The sequence below is a fragment of the Dermacentor silvarum genome, chromosome 3 (assembly GCF_013339745.2).
Source record: "Dermacentor silvarum isolate Dsil-2018 chromosome 3, BIME_Dsil_1.4, whole genome shotgun sequence".
NCBI lineage: Eukaryota > Metazoa > Arthropoda > Arachnida > Ixodida > Ixodidae > Dermacentor > Dermacentor silvarum.
Genome location: NC_051156.1, coordinates 138,546,109 through 138,568,833, shown reverse-complemented (window position 1 = coordinate 138,568,833; position 22,725 = coordinate 138,546,109). Strand labels below are relative to the sequence as shown.

Genomic DNA, 22,725 nt, shown 5'->3' with positions numbered 1-22,725 from the left:
AGACGCCTGCATTCCGTGCCTGCGGTGGACCATTAGTGCTATATAATGGGTGACAAGGGAAGAGAAATGGAGTCGAGGGTGGCAGAAATTTAAGTGAGGTGATAGAATTAGGAAACTTGCTGGCACAAGTAGGTATCAGCTAGCGCAAGACACTGGTAATTGGAGATCGCTGTAAGAGGCCTTCGTCCTGCAAGTACATAGAAATAGGCTGCTGCTGCTGTGCGCTGCTTGCTGCTGCTGCTGCTGCTGCTGTGCTGCTGCTGCTGCTGCTGCTGCTGCCTGCTGCTGCTGCTGCTGCTGCTGCTGCTTGCTGCTGCTGCTGCTGCTGCTGCTGCTGCTGCTGCTGCTGCTGCTGCTGTGCTGCTGCTGCTGCTGCTGCTGCTGCTGCTGCTGCTGCTGCCTGCTGCTGCTGCTGCTGCTGCTGCTGCTGCTGCTGCTGCTGCTGCTGCTGTGCTTGCTGCTGCTGCTGTGCTGCTGCTGCTGCTGCTGCTGCTGCTGTGCTGCTGCTGCTGCTGCTGATGCTGCTGCTGGCTGCTGCTGCTGCTGCTGCTGCTGCTGCTGCTGCTGCTGCTGCTGCTGCTGCTGCTGCTGTGCTGCTGCTGCTGCTGCTGCTGCTGAGCTGCTGCTGCTGCTGCTGCTGCTGCTGCTGATGCTGCTGCTGCTGCTGCTGCTGCTGCTGCTGCTGCTGCTGCTGCTGCTGCTGCTGCTGCTGCTGCTGCTGCGCTGCTGCTGCTGCTGCTGCTGATGCTGCTGCTGCTGGCTGCTGATGCTGCTGCTGCTGCTGCTGCTGGCTGCTGCTGCTGCTGCTGCTGCTGCTGCTGCTGCTGCTGCTGCTGCTGCTGCTCTGCTGCGTGCTGCTGCTGCTGCTGCTGCTGCTGCTGCTGCTGCTGCTGCTGCTGCTGCTGCTGCTGCTGCTGCTGCTGCTGATGCTGCTGCTGCTGCTGCTGCTGCTGCTGCTGCTGCTGCTGCTGCTGCTGGGCTGCTGCTGCTGCTGCTGCTGCTGCTGCTGCTGCTGCTGCTGCTGCTGCTGCTGCTGCTGCTGCTGCTGCTGCTGCTGCTGCTGCTGCTGCTGCTGCTGCTGCTGCTGCTGCTGCTGCTGCTGCTGCTGCTGCTGCTGCTGATGATGATGATGATGATGATGATGATGATGATGATGATGATGATGATGATGATGGTTCCATAAGGTAGAAGAAGTCAAGTGGGCTAGATGAGCGCCGAATTGTAGAATTTCATAACGGTAATGAATTACGTTCAGTGGAGTGGAGTATTCAAAGCGTCAGCTGTTTTGGTTGTTGTGTTTTTTTTTGTTCTTGCTGTTGTTGCCGTTCTTGTTATTGTTGTTGTTGTCATCGTTTCTGTTGTTGTCTTGACAAGATGACTCATTGAGAGCTCGGCCGTTTGAAATGGGCGCCTAGAGAGAAAAAAAGCAAACCTACATGTGAAAATATTGCGTACAAAATCAGTCACTATTTATTATTTTCACAAACAATTATAACGGAAAGCGAAAAAAATGTACTGCAAAAAGAGGAGCTTGAAAAGAGTACTAGACCCCCGCCACTCACACACACACTCCGGGCCTTATACGTGCGCCTAACCGAATTAACGGACACTGAGAGGCACGCGCCCTAAAATTCAGCCGGCAGTTATTGCCAGTACGTGCCGTCCCGAAGGTCAGGTCGCTGCCACGCATGCATGTGTGTCCAGTCGGGTCATACAGCCGCGCAAATTGTCCTCGGGAAGCTAGCGACGGCGACCGAACGTGCGTGCCCTTTCGGCACTGAGCGAATGGGGAAGGTAATGAGGGCACACGTTAAGCGAATGGCTGAGAAGCGACCCGACGCTCAGCACAGCCCCGTTCTTGCCAGCGCGAGCTTCACAATACACTCGGAATGAGGCGGAGCTTATTTCGTTGGCGACTTCAACGTGGACTGCGTCGCGGCCAGATGGCGATTCGCTTCCCTCGTTTATTGAATTGAATTGAATTGAATTGAATTGAATTTTATTGACATGAAACAATTTACAAAAAATTAAATTGCAATAATGCATCTGAATCCCTAGCCAGAGGCTAGTTGGGATTCATACAAGTATAATTATGAAAAAGAGCATGTCACATAACGAAACAATAATTACACAAACAATATTTTACTAACATTATAATACTTAAAGAAAACTAATTATAACATGATTATCACGCTGCAATATAAAAACGTTTCCTGCATTTATATAAGTAAGTTTCACAACATTAGCATACATATTGTTAGAATTGTACAATTAACAGTAGAACGTATATGATAAGCATAACACTTTGTAAGAGGGTTTATACACAAATATAATAACGTACAACAGAAGCATACATGGTAGTTATTTGAAAATGGTTACACGTTCTGAAACAAGAAACGAAAAACATTTTGGGGGGGTTCTTAGCAATTTATTAGGTGGCTATATATTACTTAGAAAATGTCTTTTCAATGCTAAGGAGAAATTTCTACTCTGTTTTATTTCTAGTGGAAGGTTATTCCACACAGCGACTCCATTAGCTGCAAGTTTTCTATTACCGTAAATATTTTTTGTTTGCTGAGTAAGGTAGTTGCCTTTTACTTTATTACGGCTTTCGTAGCGAGAACATAAAAATTGTGATGAGCTGACTGGATAGTTGGTGCTAATACTAGCTTGGACCATTAGTGCAGTTCTATAATCAATTAGAATGGTGAACGGCATGATGTTTAGGCTTCGGAAGAGTGGTAGCGTATGTGCAGTATAGTCTGAATTTGTAATAAAGCGTATTGCTCTTTTCTGGAGTATAATAACTGGTTCTAGGTATGTGCGGTATGTGTGACCCCAGCTAACTAAACAGTAATTTAAATGGCTATGAAATATACTGAAATAAATTATTCGTAATGTCGGTATGTCAAATATGTTTCGGCATTTGTGCAAGAGAAAACAAGCTTTACTGAGTTTCTTGCAGACTTCGTCGATATGAGGTTTCCAGTTAAAAGATTCATCAAGAATAACGCCTAGGTATTTTATTGTATTCACTCGTTCTAGCGCAGAATTATTTAGTGTAAGTGTACGTGAGTGTTCTTGCAGAAGTTTGCGCGGTGAATTAAAAACAATATACTTAGTTTTCTGTGTATTTAACGTTAGTTTGTTTGAAGAGAACCATTTGTGGATATCGTTAAGCTCTGAATTCGCGCAAATAAAGGTATGGTCCGGAGAGTCTTGGGCACATATGAGAGCTGTATCGTCAGCGTACATAAATATTGAAAAGTTTTTTACTACGCAAGGAAGGTCATTAATGTACAATGAAAAAAATATTGGCCCTAGAACTGAGCCTTGGGGAATGCCTACAGTTGTTTCAAGGAACTCGGATCTGGTATCAGCTACTTGCACTGCCTGCTTACGGTTTTCTAGATAACTTTTAAAGAATTCTAGGCACATTCCACGAAAGCCATAGCATTCTAGTTTGTTTAATAATATGCTGTGGTTGACCGTATCAAAAGCTTTTTTAATGTCGAGAAATATACCTACAACTGTTCTGTTATTATTTAAGTGGAAGTTAATAAGTTCAGATAAAGACAAGACGGCTGTATCAGTTGACCTTCCCTTTCTAAACCCATGTTGACAGGGCGTAAGAATGCTTTGGCCCTCTAGGAAAGACATGATTCGTCTGACTATCAGTTTTTCGAATACAATATTTATGGTACTTAGGATGGAGATAGGACGGTAGTTTTCTGGGATGTTTTTATCCCCAGCCTTGTGAATCGGTATTATCTTAGATAACTTAAGAAGGTCCGGATACGTAGATGTATAAAATGATAAGTTAAATATTTTTTCTAAAGGTACACAAAGGATATCGATGCATTCCTTGAGCGCCAAAGAAGGTATGTTGTCACAACCGACTGAAAATTTCACTGGCATAGCACTGACTACAGTTACAATTTCACTAGCTGTTATATCTGTAAATTTAAATGTATTAGGATTGCGAGGTGGGTATGTAATGTATTGTTCGTTGATAGCCGTAGCCATTAGCCGAGAACCTACTGTGCAAAAATAGGCATTAAACGTCAAGACGAGGGTGCTCACTGATACTCCGAGAGCCTCGAAGTCTGGCATGGTGTAAGAGTTTGCAGGCGGTCTAAGAACAGAGTTTATAATACGCCATGTGATTCGCGAGTTACCCGAATTTTTAATTATTAGGTTTGTGTAGTATTCTTTCTTTCTTACTCGAATGAGCGATGTTACTTTATTACGAGCCAATCTGAATTGCTGTAGGTAATAGTCATTGTTTTTGTGCATTTTTACTTTTGAATGCCAAAAGTCTTTCTTCTTAATTTGCTCTAAAATGTGTTTATTCATCCATGGGCAAATTGGTGTTTTGTAATATCTCTTGTCATGAGTTTCTGTGGACCGCATTATTGCCTCACTTAAGGTTTTGTTTAGTTTAGAATAAAGGGCATTCACATCTGGAACAGATAATTCAGCGGACTGTAAAGGTTCTAATGAACGAATGAATTCAGTGCCCTGCAGACGTTCCCGAAGAGCAGGAAAGATAATGCGATCATGAGTGCCCCGAGACTTAATGTGCTGGACCTCTGTGACTGGAAACAAAATTACAGTTGGGGAGTGATCACTTATGGTTGCGTCATAAATAGCACACCAACTGCCTTCAGTGTCAAAATTGCATAAAATATGGTCGATACAAGAAGACGATGTTGGGGTAACACGCGTTGGTGCAGAAATAACATTATGAAAGCCGTATGATGACATCATGTGATAGTAGTCTGAATGACAGTCTTTTAAGGTATCTATGTTGAAGTCCCCGCAAATCACTGTTTTTTGGTTGAGCGCATTTACATGCTCTAATAAACGCTCAAAATGATACATGAACGCTGATAGCTTTTGATTGGGGGCGCGATAAACCACTACAATAACCTCATTTTTACATTTGGCGACAATAAGCTCAAGCCCTGATGAATAAGATTTTGAGTAATCGGAGAGGAGGATACAAGGTATATCAGATTTTACAAATAAGGCCACACCGCCACCTCTATTGGAGGTGTGTCTTGTAGTTGAGAAGAAATTGTAACCAGGAATACTATAAGTTTCATCCTGTTTAAGCCAAGTTTCCGAAACTGCTATGTAATTAAACACAAAGGGGTGCGAGGATAGAAGAGTACAGAAATGGTCCATGTTTTTATGGATGCTGCGAAGATTACAATGTATGAGGCTATGGCAAGAATTAGCTTCTACAAACCGACTGGCTGACTGTATGAGGACATTCATTTTAGACAAACCTTCTTGATTCAGCAAATCAGAGATAGGTCGTTTTCACGGCGAATGTGAATGACATTGGAGTTTTCAGCTTTTCTAGCAAGAACTTTTCCGTTTGAGAACCAGACAAATTTCCAATTTTTTTCACGCTTCTTCGAGATTGCCTTCCCCAACAAAACCTTATTCTCGGGACATAGATGCTCATTTACATATATAATTCCATCGCCCTCAAATCCAAAATCTGCTGGGGTTATTTTCTTCTTTTTGACCACTTGAAGAATACGGTTGCGGGTTGAGCGTGAGCGACATTTCACAACAACATTTGGTTTTGTTTTGTCTTTCGAGGGCACTCTATGAACGACATCAAGCTCATCCGGAGATAGTGGTACTGCGAACTTTTCAGCAAATAATATAATACTGTTAGTCAGGTCTTCATCTTTCTTTAGTGGGAGTCCCTTGATTTCAAGATTTTGCTGTCTGCTGTACTGTTTTAGGTCTATTATTTCACTGCGTGCTGCATCAAGGCCTTCACGCAGTGCTGCATTGTCTTTCTTTAGGGTTGCGTTATCTTTTCTTAGCGTCTCAAGGGTTTTCTTTAGTTCCTCAAAGTGGCTATTCATAAACTGGACTGCTTGATTGATCTCTTGCATCTCATTCTTCAGGCCATTGTTGTGTGCATCAACCTTAGCCGAAAGTTCGGCAAGCAGTTTAGCTACCTCTTTTATGGTCGTTGGTGCTTTATCACCCATATTTCAATATTTGCACGTAGGTACAAGGTCAGTACAACTGTAGGACAGAGCAGTCCAGGAGCTATAGAAAAGCTAAGAAACTTAATATTTAATAAATGTGTTCTGCACACATACCTGCATAGGAAAGAAGACGTGATTACTCCAGCCCCGTGTTTCAGCTGCCTGGACTGCTCTGCAATGAATGACGGTGAACCGAAGGTGCTGCCTTTTATAGCCAGAGGATCATGACGTCAGAAGATTCTGCGCAGGCGTCAAATTGGGCGTTTCCAAGGGTAGACCATGAGGCAGCGATAGCCCAGCAGATCTGCTCATCAGCAGAGATGCAGCAGAGATGCTCAGAGATGCTCAGAGATGCAGCAGAGATCAGCAGAGATGCTCGAACGGTGCAGGGCTACAGTGCTACACCGTTGCTACACCGTCCTACACAGTCCCAAGGTGCCAACGACCACGAGGCGTTCGTGTTTGTTCTTAACCTTCGCCAAGAACCTGTCCATCGACGTCACCGAACCCTTGGCCGTCTACCATAGCGACCACAAAGCAAAAGTAACTTGCGTGAAAAAATAAACAACACCAAAACTTTTATGTATCTCTGTGTTGTATATTTAGATATACCATCTATACAGCTTCGCTGTTCATCAAACTTCACAGGGTGGAGTGATTCAACAATCTTTTTTTTCTTGTACCGAATTACACATTCTTCACCTTTGTTTTACCTCTTTACTTTTGCCGCAGTTATGCCTTTGCCAGGGTACTTGAGTTATGAACACACTTGGTTTCGGCCCCCACTCCTGGTACCTTGACGTATGCTGAAAAAAAAAAAGCAATTTCTAAAGTTGTATTTTAGTGCTTAAAATGTTTTCGAGCGACTTAGCAGTAGTAAGTGGCTGAAAAACTGCGTAAGTAACAGGAAGGAAGTAAATTAGGGGTGGCTACACATTAACTGTCTAGCTCGAGTGACAAGTACCTTAAGGGCGGCCAGCAGACGATGTTGGAATAGGAAATTACAGTATAGGCAAGAAGGATAGCTGGGAAAATATATATAGTTGTATAACAAATAAGCTGTTGATGGTCCACCAGGTGTTTTCCTAACGTTTACGCAATTTTTAAAACCACCTGTAACATGTGGCATTAATCAACTTATTGAGCTGCATTTTTGAAGAGGCTCACATTTTTTAAAAAGTACAAGAAGGCAAGACATAACTGAACAAACTAATCACTAATCAACATTATAATGACTTATTGCACATATTCGAACTGAAGAATTGAAGCGAGTGAGCTCTCAGTGCACATCCATTTAGAATAAACTTATAGTAGCGCAAGTTTTTTTCACGACAACTGCCGTCAAACTACGGCTAAAAATGCGCTGTTTTTCCACCAAATGTTTATTAAACATACGTTTTGTACATTGCAGCTATCTCAAGGAGAATATCTCAAAACTGGCGTCATCCTCAAAACGTATTTCAAGGAAAAATGGGTTGCGAACTCACCTGCTACATTTCGTGAACCGCAATAGGTGCCGTAAAATAGTACTTGAAAGGTAATTAGCAAAATTTAGGCATTTAGTCTATTATGTTTTTTTATATATTGCACAAGTAATGTCTGCCTCTCTGAGTACATGCAGTCCAGCTCAGGGAGTGGAACATGCGGCATGAGATTTTTAAAAAAATTCTGCAACTTAAAAGAAAAGAAACACACCTTATAGACAAGGTTCGTCGCCATGTGCATAATGTTCACCAAATTTGTTTCACAAAACATGGTGTTTATGGCCCAGCCCTGCACGCCGTAACTGACGTGGCTGTTTGTAGAGAAGCCGAGGTGCAAGACTGGACTGGCCAAGAAAGTCAGTCTTGTGAGCTGAATCCCAGGCGTGCCAGCGGCCGCCTGGGATTCATCTGATTCATGAGATATGTCAGCAGGCATTCCGCGCTTGCGGTAGATGCTCAAAACCGCTTAGCAAACGTACGATTAAAGAGTTCTGAAAGAAGCGATTGCTCGGTCGTGACCGGCGCAGAAATGACCGTCGCCAGACGGCTTCGGCATGCGGCTGTACACAATCCGGGCCAAGCGCTCGCTAGGAAACTGCCGCTGCCGCCACCTACTAGAGGGGCAGAATAATTGGTTTTGCTGAGAGACATGCCACAGGCGCGTCCTTCCTCCCGCAGAGGTTGAAGGGGAACGCAGTAGGGAGAACCACGTAGATCGACTATGGTATGCTCATTCGTAGCTGGGCTCCGACTGATGAAAGCTCGCGCTATCATACACAGCGCAATACGTACTTCGTATGACGGAGAACGAGGCCAGAGTAGTGATTCGAAACGAAACAGGAATGCACATCTTATGTGAGGGTTGTTGTTGGTTCCATGTTTCTTTTTTCCGGTGTTTGCGCCATGTTTGCCTAGCTTTCTTTCTAATGCAAGAAGCACTTGTTCCCGAAGTTCTACTGATAGAGAAAGCTTTTTCTCAAACCAAAATCCCAAAAGCAAACTGGGGGACACGCCATTCAGTTGCTATAATTATTTTCGCTTGTCCAAGAAAGCTTACAAAACGGCTTCCTAGCTGTGAAGCGTTAATTTCACATTCGCTAATCATTCCACAATTGAGTATGTGCAAAATCCGGCAACCAAAATGCGTGAATATTTACAGGCAGATAACTTACTCAAGGCAGCCGAAAACATTGATGTAAAAAAGCATCCGATCTATTTGCTAGTAACGTTAATGCAATCTGCAATTCTGAACATTCGTTAACGGTACGGACAACCGATTTTTATGGACCCAGTTTTTATGGCGCAACGAAAAGCTCACCCTCGGTAGTGTTTGCACCCTGCAGCGGTAACTTCCAAAAAGCGCGTGTATATTATTACGTTGAGGTTACGGTTTTGTAAGCAGCATTTTTCAATCTGAGCAGCCACTAAAAAAATAAGAGTCCCTCCTCCAGCAACGCTGATAAGTGACAGCGATGCCGATAGCCCGACACGCTAATTGTGAAAGCCGCCCATTGTCCTGCTTTCACTTGAGGGAGTGCAACTGTGGTTAACCACCTGTAATGTAACCTTTCCAACCACTTTTAAAGGTAAATAGACGGGTACAATAAGTTTGCGTTGTTGGGCTGCCCTTTCTTATAGTTGTTCCGCGTTTTTTTCCCAAGTACACGCCTACGTCATGGTTGGCTAGCCCCCGGCGTCGTTATTCTGTCGATGGACGAGTCAAGCCAACTCATCGAAAACGAAGGTGAAGGCAGCGCCACTTTTTGCTCATTACAAACGAAGGCTTATCGGCACATTTTAGGTTAGAAAAAAACTTATAATAAAAAGAATGTTACTGCATTTGAATATCAATAAAAATGACCAGGAACCGCGTACACTAGCGGAAGGTCACGTGGTAGACCTCATAAGTATGTTCATTTTTATGCCGTGGGAGGCGCCACGGGTCATTTTTGGCGACTTTTAGAGAAATAAAAATATAAATCCACGTTTACTAATAAGAACAGGGTCTGTTCTAGCCAATATGATAGCCAATCTTTCCATCAGCGGGGTTATCTCAATTCATGTGGGGATCGGTTGCCTGTTCCTTCAAGGTATACAATTGTAGCAAGTTGGCTGTTGACGCATAACCGGTCGAGTTCCCGTTTACCTAGTTGGTAGGCATTCTTAGTGAAACACCCTGATCGTTAACAAAAGCAAATTAAAGTATGCAGATCCAAGACATATGTTGGAACATTAAGTGAACCAAAGCTTTAGTGAAACCGTTGATAAAGTTCTGTATGATGACCATGCATACAGTTGTATTTACTTTCCTCGAATAAAACATGTAATCTCGTGCAAAAGTTATATTTAGGCACAGAAAGAACTGACAACGTTAACTTCAAGGAAATTTATGCTTATGCATTACACTGCCCACACATTAGGCCGAAAGGCAAACACTGAGACAGGAGGATACACAGTGTAAGACATCTAGGCAGCATTGTCACGACGAGGAAGGTGGTGCATGATGTTTGCCGAGTGAAGGACGAACGATGACTGGCGTACGCGCGAAGTGCCACACCTATGTAGCTACATTTAAGGACTCCGTACCATTTTTGTCCCAATGGTACAAACCATTCTGTAGGACTGCCAAGAATCGGAACATACCCAGTGGCAGATACCGAAAGATAAAAAAAAATGAAATCGAATAAACCAAACAATTTGCTCAACGTAACACGCTATTACATTGATCTGTTGGTATCTTTACGTATAGCCATGAGGCGATCTTATATGTTTAGGTTTTACGTCGGAATTATTTTTTTGTTCGGAACAGGAGGGCGGTATTACTGACAGTACCTTGTCGGTCACCATACACCTATTGTAAACCCTGTTTCCTGGTATTTGCATCAGATCCTATATGACATTCGTATATATAGTGGCAAATGCCTTCTGCCGGAAATTCCGACCGACCCAGCAGCACAAAGCAGCCGCACAAATCCCGGAAATGTATGAAAAGAAAGTTTCGCTTTAAGAAAGTGCGGGTCATCGTAATATTACACAGAAGGTGCTGCCTGGGGCGCAACGATGATTGTCTATGTTCTCTCTGTCCGTTTATTAAGGTGAACGCCTTATATGCCTCATCGTTCCGTCCACCTTCAATGTCCTTGAGCGAAAACGCGTCGCCGACACGAAGGGTACAAACACTATCATAATGGTTCATACCCCCGTTGCCGAACCTGGCATCGTGCCTTACCGATATGCAAACGCTCGCGCAACAATTTTGATGGTGTGTGGGTCACCGTTGTCATCTATGAGTAAGCGAAGTGAAAACACGTCAAGAAATGCTCGGATTCACCTCAGATTTCTCAGTGACTTACTGCACCCACCCGCCATCATGTCCTATCTCATGGAATAACAAACGCTCATGGAACAATTTTGATGGTGTGTGGGTCACCATCGTCGTCGTCTTCTGTAAGCAAACGAATTAAGAGGATGAGCAAGCGAATTAAGCGGATGGCTCAGCGAATCAACAGGTTGAATAAGGGAGTAAGAGGTTGACTCAGCGAATTAAGAGGGATCACTAAGCGAATTAGAGTAATCGAATGAAGGGGGATGACTAAGTGAATTAAGAGGATGAGTAAACGAATTAGGAGGGATTACTAAGTTAAGTAGAGTAAGCGCATTAAGGCGGATGTGTACGTCATATGTGCGTCTTAAAGGCATCGGCACTTGGATTTTCGCCATGAAGTCGCCTCAGAGATAACACAAGAGACCCTGGGGATTTTAACAGTGGTGCTGTTTAAGCCGGAGGTTGGCCCTTATAGCGTGGACCAGAAACTGCGCCTGGCGATGACGTCCCCGCGCGTAGCCTATAGCAGCCACTTGGTACAGCTGCGCCTCACTTCGCCGTCGCTCCGCACCGCACACCTGCCCCGTCTATCCATCAGGCCACTTTGCGTCGTCTAGCAACCACAGGCATGTGCCTCGCATTGCCTAGACATGTCGACGCTTCGTCGGGCCGTGTCTTGAAGCACGTCGTGCGGCCAAGCGAGAATCTGCGCATGGGCGGCGAGCCGATCCGGATTACCGTGCCGGAGCTGCAGCCGAGAATAGGCCTCGTCGAGTCGAAGATCCCGGGTTTCCAGAACGAGAACGCGAGAGTTTGCGTTTGAGTATCCAGCGTCGTCGGGATAGCGGCCCTGGCTATAGCTTGGTCGGTCATAAGCTCCGCTGTTTTCTCCAGCTTTGCACCACTATATGCAAGCTGCGCTAATGTTTATTTATTTATTTATTTATTTATTTACACATTTCTTTGTTTATTTATTATAGCGAGGCATTCCTTGCATCATTCCAATCACTTTGTGGAAGGTAGGTAGGTTCCGGTCTCGTCTCGTTTAGGACCCCTTCAATAAAGATCACGCAATTTTATCCGAAAGGTGAAGCATTGATAGCGATAGAAATGTACTACACAATGACATGAAGTAAGCTTCGTAGTATATTGGCCATGATTTTGCAGTAAGCATTGTCTTATTTATTAAATTTGCGAGCATGGCTTCAAGTGCACACTGGCAAACTCGGACATATCTCACTCGACGACCGCGAACAATCGCTGTCACAATGCTGGCGTGATGAAGAGCGATAACAAAGGGGTGTGAATGTTTCGGTGGTCTAGTGCTTCAACGAGTCTACGAACCTTGAGATTGCGCGACCTCCAACACTAGGAGCGCGCGAAGACAGTGCACATGCAGCAACCAGCCATCACGGTTGGCGCAGATATTGCACCCCCCAGAGATTACTTCCAGCATGGGGCACGGGTGGCGCTGGTCTGGGCTATAGCAGGGGACGCACGCTCACCGAAAAAAAGCCAAGTGGGCTAGAGAGAGAAGAAAGAGACGAGCACAATATAACCACGGGCACTATACAGGGTGTTTCACTTGAATTTATCCAAACTTTAAATATATTCTAATGCCATGTAGCTGGACAGAACCAAGGAAATCTTGTTGGGCGTCGCTTGGAGAGACAGAGATTATTATTTGAATTCTGTCTTATTGCATAATTAGTCTTAATTGATAATCAACTACTAAGATATTATAATTAGATTAACAAAGTAAATGAGAAAATTGTAGAGCAACCTGAAAAACTCACGATACAGCTTTCTGTTCCTCAATACGGGCTACATAAAAGGGTTTTTCTGAGCGTGAACGAAGCCCGCGAATACCCGAAAAATTGCCGCGCAACTGGCCGCTCGAGGCACTTTCCGTGTATTCGCGGGCTTCTCTCATGCTTGGAAAAACACTTTTATGTAGCACGTATTGAGCACCAGAAAGCTGTATCGGGAGTTTTTCACGTTGTTATACAGTTTTTTCATTGACACTTTTAATCTAAATATAGTAACTGAGAAGTTAATAATTAATTAAGACTAAATATATGAGGTGGAATGCAAAACTTGTAAACACTTTATTGCATCACTCATTGCCACTTAGTAACGACGGGTGCAATAGCTTTGTGGCCGCTATGATATAGGCTGATCGGCATACCCACAATTGCCGATAGATTCTTGGATAATGTGAAATCGATGCACGTACGCCACTGGGTGGTCGGTTGGGCCGGATCGGTGTGGCTTCGCAAGCGAACTGTCTCCAACACGAAACATGTAAACAACTTCCTTTTCGGTCCCGACACATCCACATTGAAATCGCCGAAAACGACCGCAGGGGTAGTGTCATCGCAACTAACCCACACAGAGTGAGTAGCCACGAACCTTTCGACATCGCATTTCGACTTTTGCTTCCCTTCGCCGCTTTTTCGCATTCGCGACAAGCGTCGTCCCGTCTAGCCTGCCGCTTATGGTCAGCCTCTCGGGCAGGATCTTCAGGTTGTATGCCACGCGCTGCCGTCGATCGTTCGCGCCGTCGCGCTTCATAAGCGAGCTGCACTTCGGGAGTCCGAACCATGCGGGGCCTCCCCATGGCAACTCATACTGAACGCAACCAAACTAGGTTCTTTACGCAGCCGCAGCAGAGCCTCGACGCGATCAACCATTGTTTTCTCTTAGCAACCGAATCCACCATCCATAGAGTTAATATAACCTACTCTAGAGGAAAAGCTCCCCATAGCGACCATGTATTGAAATCGCGAACTGCAAGGCCGTAGCCATGATGCTGCTCTGTGCAGGCGCGCCGGCGCAGACGACGAGACACGATTCAGACGAGGCGCGCAATCAACGCGATCTCGAGCCTCCGTCGGTATGGTAGCGCCATCTAGTTGAGGCGCTTGCAAACGCAGCCTTTCAGACACCGTAAGTTTTACATCAAAATTATCTAAATAGCCATCCAATCTTTCTGAAAAATATACGGAATTAACTTCAAACGTTGTCCGAGCCTATGTGCTACGTGTAAGTGCTTGCTTTTGCATAGTATATTGGATATTTTTAGTGTTGCAAAAATGAGTCGTAGCAACATGGCGGCGCCTATGGGGTTCGAAATTTCTTCGTCCAGCTTTTCCTCTAGAGTCAGTACTGTATGAACGGCACCTAGGGAGCCTACCTGCAAGCAGTGTCATGTAGACTCCCTAACTGCACCGAGCGCGGAGCGCCATGTAGTATAGGGTGGTTGCCTACTTTTCCTCTTGCTACACCAAGTGTCAGCATATGCCTTACATCTGTACGCCTTGGAGCCTCGGATGTGTCTGTGCGCGGACATGAAAATTCTATGGTACCCTAGCCGTATACAGCTCTGCTGTAAAATTACGAAATAATGGTTTAAATATTTCCGTTCCACGGTGCAAGTTCCCTTTACTGGGTATAACAAGAACTACGAACAGCCATCAATCGCACAGCGTTGCTTTGGAGTCATTTTGGCAAGTGCTGCACTGCTTGGAACCCAAAAGAAAGAACCTCACCATCTGCTCTAAGTTATATTCTCTATTTCGATCAAGTATTTCTTCAGCGCTGGCCACAATGGTTAAATTTAAGTAGCACTCGTAACAAGTTTAATATTAGGCGGGTTTCTTTTTACTGAACATGACTGCGTTCTTGTCGCAGACATTTGTAAAAAAAAAAGAAGTTGTCGCAGTTTCACCCGAAAGGCGAAGCATTAATTGCGATAGCAACTTAGTAGAGAGCTATACGGAGTAAGGATAGTAGTTTTATCCGCTGTACAAACTTGGACATGCAGCAGCACCGGCAACACACAGCACTGTTGTCGACGCCGTCGGCGTTTTGCCCGCGTTCGCACAAAATGCGTGCGGCGTTGGTGACTGTTGCCGGAGCCTCTGATATAAATAGGCACTTGGTGCCGCAGCTAATCCCTGCCCCCCCCCCCCGCGGCCTTTCGTGCGTCAGAAGAAGGCGCGTTTGCTCTACATATATGGTGATTGTAAAGGAGGAAAGAGACGCCTACTTCTGCAGCCCTTAAGGGAGCACGGCACAGAACGCGCGTTTGTTCTCCGCCGTAAGTAAGTAAGTGGTTCTTGAGGGAAAGGGAAAGGTTGGCGCTATCTTCTGCAGCCCTTGAGGGAGAACGGCTCAGCGCCATTCCGCCGTGCGTTCACTCCCCGTGAAAGCGCGCGTCCCTCGCGCCCTTTCACTCGCACATACAGCGTTCGACGGCGAAGGCGACGGTGGCGGCAGAAATCCGCTTGGAGTGTCCATATAATTGCTATCGCAATAAAAAAGCGCACCACTTAGTGTAGAAGTTTGCTTATTTTGGGGCTTTTCCCTTCCGCGTCTCTAGAATAATCTGTAAACACGCACAATCTCTACTAATAGTCGATCAGTCTGTCGAGGTGTCCAAACTGAAACGCGACACGCATCCGAAGACGCTGGCTCGCTCGCAAGAAATTCATAAGTGCGTTCTATGCGAAGCATGCGTCCACTGCGTAAAGGTTTCAATACCGAGCTTCTGTGCTAGAGGTCCTATGTTCGAATCCTGCTGGCCGATGATTTTAATAGTGTTTACTTAATTTTGTATTCACAGTACTTTGTTGAAAATGACAAATTTGGAAAGTCGAACGGACGTTTGCAGCCAGAAGTACGAAGTTTAGGCGAATCCAAGTACTTCCCATAATTCCCATGCTGGCTGAACCGACCCGATTACTGTTCCCGTAGACACTAGCGCTTGAGTTCTGTCTGGTAATAATTGTATGAAACTGTATTTATTGGGCGATGTTTTGCTTTCCTCTTGCTACGCCAGGTGTAAGCACACGTTACTGGTTTGCTTCGCCTCCTCATAGAGGGCGCGGAGCTTCTGAGCGCGGACGTCGAAAAATATATGGGATGGTAGACATATACAGCTCCGCTGTAAAATAATCTCAGTGTCTCCAAGTGACGGCAAACAACATTAGCTTCGTTTGGTCCAGCTACGTGGCATTTGTATATTTTTAATGTTTGCCCCAAGTTACGTGAAACACCCTGTACATCTGTAGGAGGCGGCGCTCTTAAAGTCAGTTATGAAGGCCTGTAGACCTGAGGAACCTGAGTAGCGTCCTCAAACTGCTCAATGGGTGATGATGCACTTTGTAGTACTGCACACTAAACAGAAAAACACCCAGATGGGCGTTTTTCACTTGTCCTCTAGCGCATTCCCATTTGTACATGTTTTTGCTCCCATAGAATGGGCGTACGATAAAACTCCCATTTAGGTGGGCATTCCTTCGGCATACTACGGGAGTACCGTAATATGCCCACTTTACTCCCATTTGACTGGGAGGTGTTGCAGGCCTCAATGGGAGTTTTATCATTTCCAAATGGGAGCATTTGCGATGAAATTAAGGCGGCATTTAGGGCGTTTTTTGGTATTAATTAGAGAATTTATGGATGCAATTAAAGGCGTTTTAGTTTACGTGGGGCGACCACGAAGCGAAATGCTTGGTGGCGATGGGTCACGCGCTTACACAGCACCCAACGGATCACCACAGGCCAAAATGTCGGACGCCGGACACCAAGGCTCAAGGGAACGGGGCCGTCCGAGGAGCTGCCGCCCGAGCATGCGTTTGGCCCGCACTACCGACGCTTGTATCTATCGCCGGCGTCCGACACTTTAGCCTGCCGAATTCCGTCGGCCACTGCGTAAGCGCGGCGGCGTCCCGCCACGAAACATTTCGCCGCGTGCTCGCCACACGTGACACAATCGACGGCCCTGGGCATTGACGAAGTCACGAGCACACGTGGTCCAATGCAGTCGTCCTCGCGAAAATGCTAGTAATCGGCAGTGCCTCCGAGGTCAGCAGGGCCTTCTGAGAGCAGATGCTACTCGCTGAGAGGAAAAATACACGACACACACACACACTAAAGAGAACAACATTTATTATACACCAAATGTAACAAATATAATAAAATATGTTCTTTCTGCCAAATCAAAAGCATTCCTTGTACCATTAAAAAGCTGTCTGGATTAAAAAAAACTACATCGTAAACATGCCAGTCAATGCTATTGTACACGTCCTAACACAATAAAATTAGTGAACGCAAGAAACGATAATTTAAGAAATCTTATTTCGTCCCATATTGAACCATAAATACAGAACCATTTGTTTGAACTGTTACTTTGGGCAGACATTCCACAATATTGCAGCCTATATATATGTTGAACTTGCATGACTAAGCCACCCAAAATTAACAGTGGACTGTAGAATGAGGCCGACCAGAGGTGGTATTTTGCATGAACTAGCACAAAACATACGATGATAAATACCTAAGTACTAAATTAAGAAATTGGGACTCATCACGCAATCGAGCTAAAACATTTGGTTTAGTGATTGCGTTGCATTTTTTAGCAGGTTACTAAAAATTAAAAATTTATTTATAGTGTTTTATGAGCCAAAACCATCATATGATTCTGAGACACGCCGTCGTTGGAAGGGACTCTGGATTAAGTTGGGCCACCTGGGATTCTTTAATGTACGTTTAAATATAAGTACACAGGTGTTCTTGTATTTCGCTCCCATTGAAATGTGGCCGCCATGGCCGGGATTTGATCCTTGGTCTTTTTGTTTATGACTAGATTTGTGAAAGTTCCAAACAGGGTCCCCTATATACAGGGTGATCATTTTTAAGTTTTACACAATTCTTAAAAATAACCTGTTGCAGATATCATAATTCTAGTCCTTAGCTGTATTTGTCAGAGATGCGGACATTACTTTCACGACAAATCGTAGCACATATTCAGCTAATTAACAAAAATCCACTAATTATCTTTTGAATTAAATATTGCAATTTACGAATTGTAGCCGGTGAGTTTGCAAGGCATATCCACTTGGAATGAATTTCCATAATGACACCAGTTTGGAGATATATGCCATCAAACTTGCCCTAAAAATGCACTGTTTATCAACTTACATTTTTAACAAAATGCTATCTTCTCCATTGAAGCACAAAAGTAACTAGAACATTCATGTATTTCGTCCCACACTTTGGAAATAATATCTCGAAACTGGTGTCATCCTGGAAATCCATTTCAAGTAGATACGTCTTGCAAGCTCTCTGGCTACTATTTGTTAATTGCAATATGCGTTGTAAACTAATCAGTTAAGAAGTTAATTACTGAAATTTTCATTAACTAATTGAATATGTGTTTCGATTTCTTGTGCTAGTAATCCGCCTCTTCAAATAGTCCCGCTGTCTGCCACAGGCAATTTTTAAAAATACCATAAAACTTAGAAACGATCACCCTGCGTATTTATTTTCTAATAGTGCATGAGTTGTGTTCTGCATGGACACTTTAGCATGGCTACCTTGTTTAGTTGAATATTGTGCAAGCAGTGGTTTTTCATCTACCCAGTGCAAAATATTAAGCCAGCATTGTAACATGTTGCAAATGGAGTCACGAATGTTGCAAATGGAGTCAACCTTCCCTGATCATATCCAACAGTAGCAACTTTAGATGAAATAAGTCGTGCTTTCTCATGTTCAAGTGCCTTGTTCTAAGATATTGTCACAGTATGTAATGTAACATATCGAACGTAACAATATCAAATCCTCCTCCTCACATTGGCCTCCCATCGTGTGATCCCCCAAGCTGAGGTCATTTGAAATTGCATTTAATTGCACTTGAAACAGCATATCGCTCTTATTTAAGAAGCACATCCTATTGCAGTCACCATCCAGATATAAAATACTTGTCTGCATCAAGCTGTGAGGCAGCAGCACATTTTCTGAGGAAAAAGCCTACTTTTTCTATTGAATTGGGCTGCGTACTCGGAACACTACTATGCAGTTGCAGACAGGACTGGTAGTGTAGCAACCGTAAGAGTGTGAACTTACATAAAGGAGCAAAACTGCGTGAACTTCAAATCATTATTCTCTCTTAGGAACCATGCTTTCCAATTATAGCATGGGGATAAAGTAACTGGCAAGTAAATCTGCATTTCATTCAAGTAAATACCATACTATTCATGCTACTTTGCAGGGTGCACACTACATTCCCTTCAAACGTGAATTTACGACCTTGCCACGAGTTGCTAATTGTATTGGTGTATCGTTGATTGAGAGTGGCAGAACGGGATGTGTACGCCTCAGGCTAGAGCACATGTTTCGACAAGGAGACTTGGCTGGTCGAACAGGGAATGGCTCAGGCTAAATCCATTTGTTCCCTTGTAAAGATGTTGGCTTCAGCTTGTGACCTTCTTTGTTGGCCAACTCTTGAACACTAATGTCGCAACCTTCCTGTTTCCCCTCGTCTTGTTCAGCCTATTGCTGCACACAGAAGCTGCATTTTCTTTTAAAAACATTCAATGAGGTCAAGGGCTTTGTGCATGGCAGTGTCTGCAAACAACTTTTTTTTCAATGAATGACAGTTTTGGTGCCTTTCTTGAGCATTCAATAGGGAAAAACCAAAAATTAAGCTAACAGACTGGCTATGCCAACAAGTAAGCATGAAACAGGGGAAATCAAGCTCTCTATGGATGTGGAGTGCCATTTCTTCATTTCACACCATGCTTGGGGTCAGCAGGACTTCCTAAAATTGAGAAAGTTTTTGTAATGAAATACATATTAAAAGTATTCTGTTTATAATCTAAAAAAAGTCTATTTGGAAATTCATATTTAGGTGGGACCAGCACCAAGTAAAAAGACAAAGTAAGGGCTTATAGAAAATGACACGCCGTGCTGAATGACAACTGATTAAATTTTACAACAGACAAACAGTCAAGTACTCTGGAATGCTTGATAAAAGCCATAAAAAACCTAAGAAGCAGGGAGCAGTTACACACAATAATGTATGTGCGTGGAAAATGCACCTGGTCATTGGTTTGCAAACAAGTATGCCATTTCCTTATCAGTTCACAAAACAGGTCCTACACTGAAACATTTTTCCTTCAATTTGGCAATTCTGTGGGCTTTGATTATTGCTTGGGTGAGTTGGTTGCTCTTCTTACTGCTATTAGAGTATGGTGAAGTGCAATAGATGGGACAAGGTGAGGCGAGACAGACGGGACAAGCGCAACTGACAGCTGAACATTTATTGGAAAATTTCGCTGCAGCAGGACATGCGCCCACGACACCCCGAAACCAGGAACAAACAGAGCAGGCACAAAAAAGAAAGAAATATGGCAAAGATCGCTAACAACGCATTCAGATTCTTAATGTGATGGTAATTGGGAAGAATGTGTACACTGTCAACTGCGCACGACTGGCCCAAGAGGAATAAACAAGAAAACAGAAATAGAAGAACTAGCTGAGCTGTGGCTACCTATGAGTCGCACTTCTTTGATTAAAGTGCCCCCAAAGCCACAATAACACACTTTTGCACTGCAAGGCAAGATCCCTCATTTCTCCTTATTTCAAACACCTAAAGTACTGTCGCAGCCTGTCACTCAGGTACTGGTCAGTCTGTCCCAAGTAAACATCACCACAGTTTAACGAATCCTGTACACGACAGAATTAGCGCATGGGACATCTGACACTCATGTTTCGTCATACAGTATTTCCTAACTTGACTACCCGTGACGCATTTGCACAGTTGTTCCGACTTGCATGGCATAGAAAACACAAGATCCACCCATACTTCCCTGCTACTTTCCTTAAGTTGTGTGAAACCTCAGTAACACATCCACCCCTTCAAGGGGGCAACACTTATGTGCGTAAGGTTTCACACAACTTGATGAAAGTCACAGGGAAGTATGGGGTGGTTCCTGTGTTTCCTGCACCATGCAAGTTGGCACAACTGTGCAAACGCGTTATGGGTAGTCGAGTAAGGAAATACTGTACGAGGAAACACGAGTATCAGTATGTCTCATGCGCTACTTCTGTCATGTGCAGAATTCCTTCAAGCAGCGGTCGTGTTTACTTGGGACAGACTGGCCAGTACCTGAACGACAGGCTGTGACAGCACTTCAGTTGTTTGAAATAAGAAGAGGTTGGATCTTGCCTTGGACTGCAAATGTTGCAGTTGCTATATGTAGTTGAAGAATGTGGAAGTTGTAGGCCATGGAGAAACAAAATTAGAATGCGAGCTTTTTGCAGCAGTGTTAATTGAAAATTATTTTCAATTCTGGATCTGATACGTGAGTTAGCGTGGCTTTGGTGGCACTTTAAACAAAGAAGCGCTATTCACAGGTAGCCACAGCTAAGCTAGTTCTACTTCTGTTTCATTTTTGATATCTCTTGTGCCAGTTGTGCGCAGTTGACCAGCGTACACATGCTTCCCAATTATCACGTTTGAAGAAAAGATCGTGTACATGTTGTTAGCAATTTTTGCTGTATTTCCTTGTTTTTTTCTTGTGCCTGCTTTGTTTGTTGCTGGTTTCAGGTGTCTTGGGCACATGCGAGCATTGTCCTGGTGCAGCAAAATTTTCCAATAAACGTTCACAGTTGTCCGTAGAGCTTCGCCCGTCTGTCTCACCTCATATTGTCCCATCTATTGCACTTCACCGTACTCTAATATGCATCACCAACTGGCCCAAAGTTCTACTTTCTGAAGTTTTTATTGCTACTTCGCACTTGTCAAAGTCAGGCCAACAGCCATACTGCATACAATGTAGAGCTATATGGACTGGCAGTTCATGTCATGGATTTATTCTGGCTTAATGGCATCACAGAAAGTAAACAAAGATGACAAGCGGGACACAAGTGCCTACTCTCAACTCTAGCTTTAATAACAAAACAGAAATTGCACATAACATGTGGTGATATGAAGTGACGTCATTCATTCAAAAACAATTTCTTCATCCAATGTAACTGAGAATGAGCGATGCATTTGTCCTTTGCATTGTGAATCTGCCAAAGCTTAATTATCTTATGTACTCTCTGGTCATAATTTCTGTTCAATGCAGAAGTTTGGGCTTGTTTGTGATAACGGAACTTGGACATCATAACAAGCAGGAAAGAACGCGAACACGAAGAGATATAGACTAGCGCCCATCCAGTCTGTGTCTCTTTGGGTCCGCATTCCATTGTGCTTGTTATGATGTCCAAGTTCCATAATTTTAGGCTATAACGAGTTTTGTGGACCACAGGAATGAACCAGCATTTTTAGAGTATGTTGCAATGTGCGGATGAGATTTGTTAGGCACGAGCCTGATTCACCCCAATCTCAAATTAATACAATATAGGCATAACAAGATGGCCATGGCCAACTGTACACAACCTCTGTTGCACAGTGCATCACCTCCTTCAAATCGTGCCACACGCAACAACCAAATTGTTTTCCTGGCTGCAGTATTTTTTCTCACATCAGAGCAAATCTCTGTTCACAAGCTTCCTACAGAAAGAAAGCATTTAGCCCATAGGGACCAAGTGCGCTTTTGCCCATGAAAAAGCACAAGAGCATACGAAACAACTGCGACCATTTTTTAATTGGCTCATCTCATTCATTATATTCCATCGTCATGCCTAATTCAGTTGTGCAAATCATATTTTCACAGGCCCTTGTTAGGACGGTTTTGTGCTGTGACAAAAAAGGCAGAAGTAAAAAATAAAGAAGGTTGGTTGTGGCTTACGGCATAATATGCATCCGGCAAACTAGGCCACAAGTGTTGTGTACAGTCTGGAATCCTCAAAAGGTTGTGCCTACATTGGACAGATGAGATGCTGTATTAATGCGTGTCAGGACTTGTTGCTGGGATAGTTGGTTCGTCTTATTCCGTAGTGTTTAGACGCAACCAAGGACGGAAAAAAGTCAGGACAGAAAAGAACGCTCTTTCCTGTCATGACTTTTTTCCGTCCTTGGTTGCGTTCTAAACAGTACGGAATGAATGCGATTGGGGGAGCATCACTCTCTGTGTGCAACAACTGCCCTCCTGCATTGTGA

General features: G+C 44.1%; 1 pseudogene; it reads right to left on the bottom strand.

The window, feature by feature from the left end:
- Window positions 1-251: 251 nt before the first annotated feature.
- Window positions 252-22,725, bottom strand: part of LOC119444820 (uncharacterized) — a 48,343-nt pseudogene continuing 25,869 nt past the window's right edge.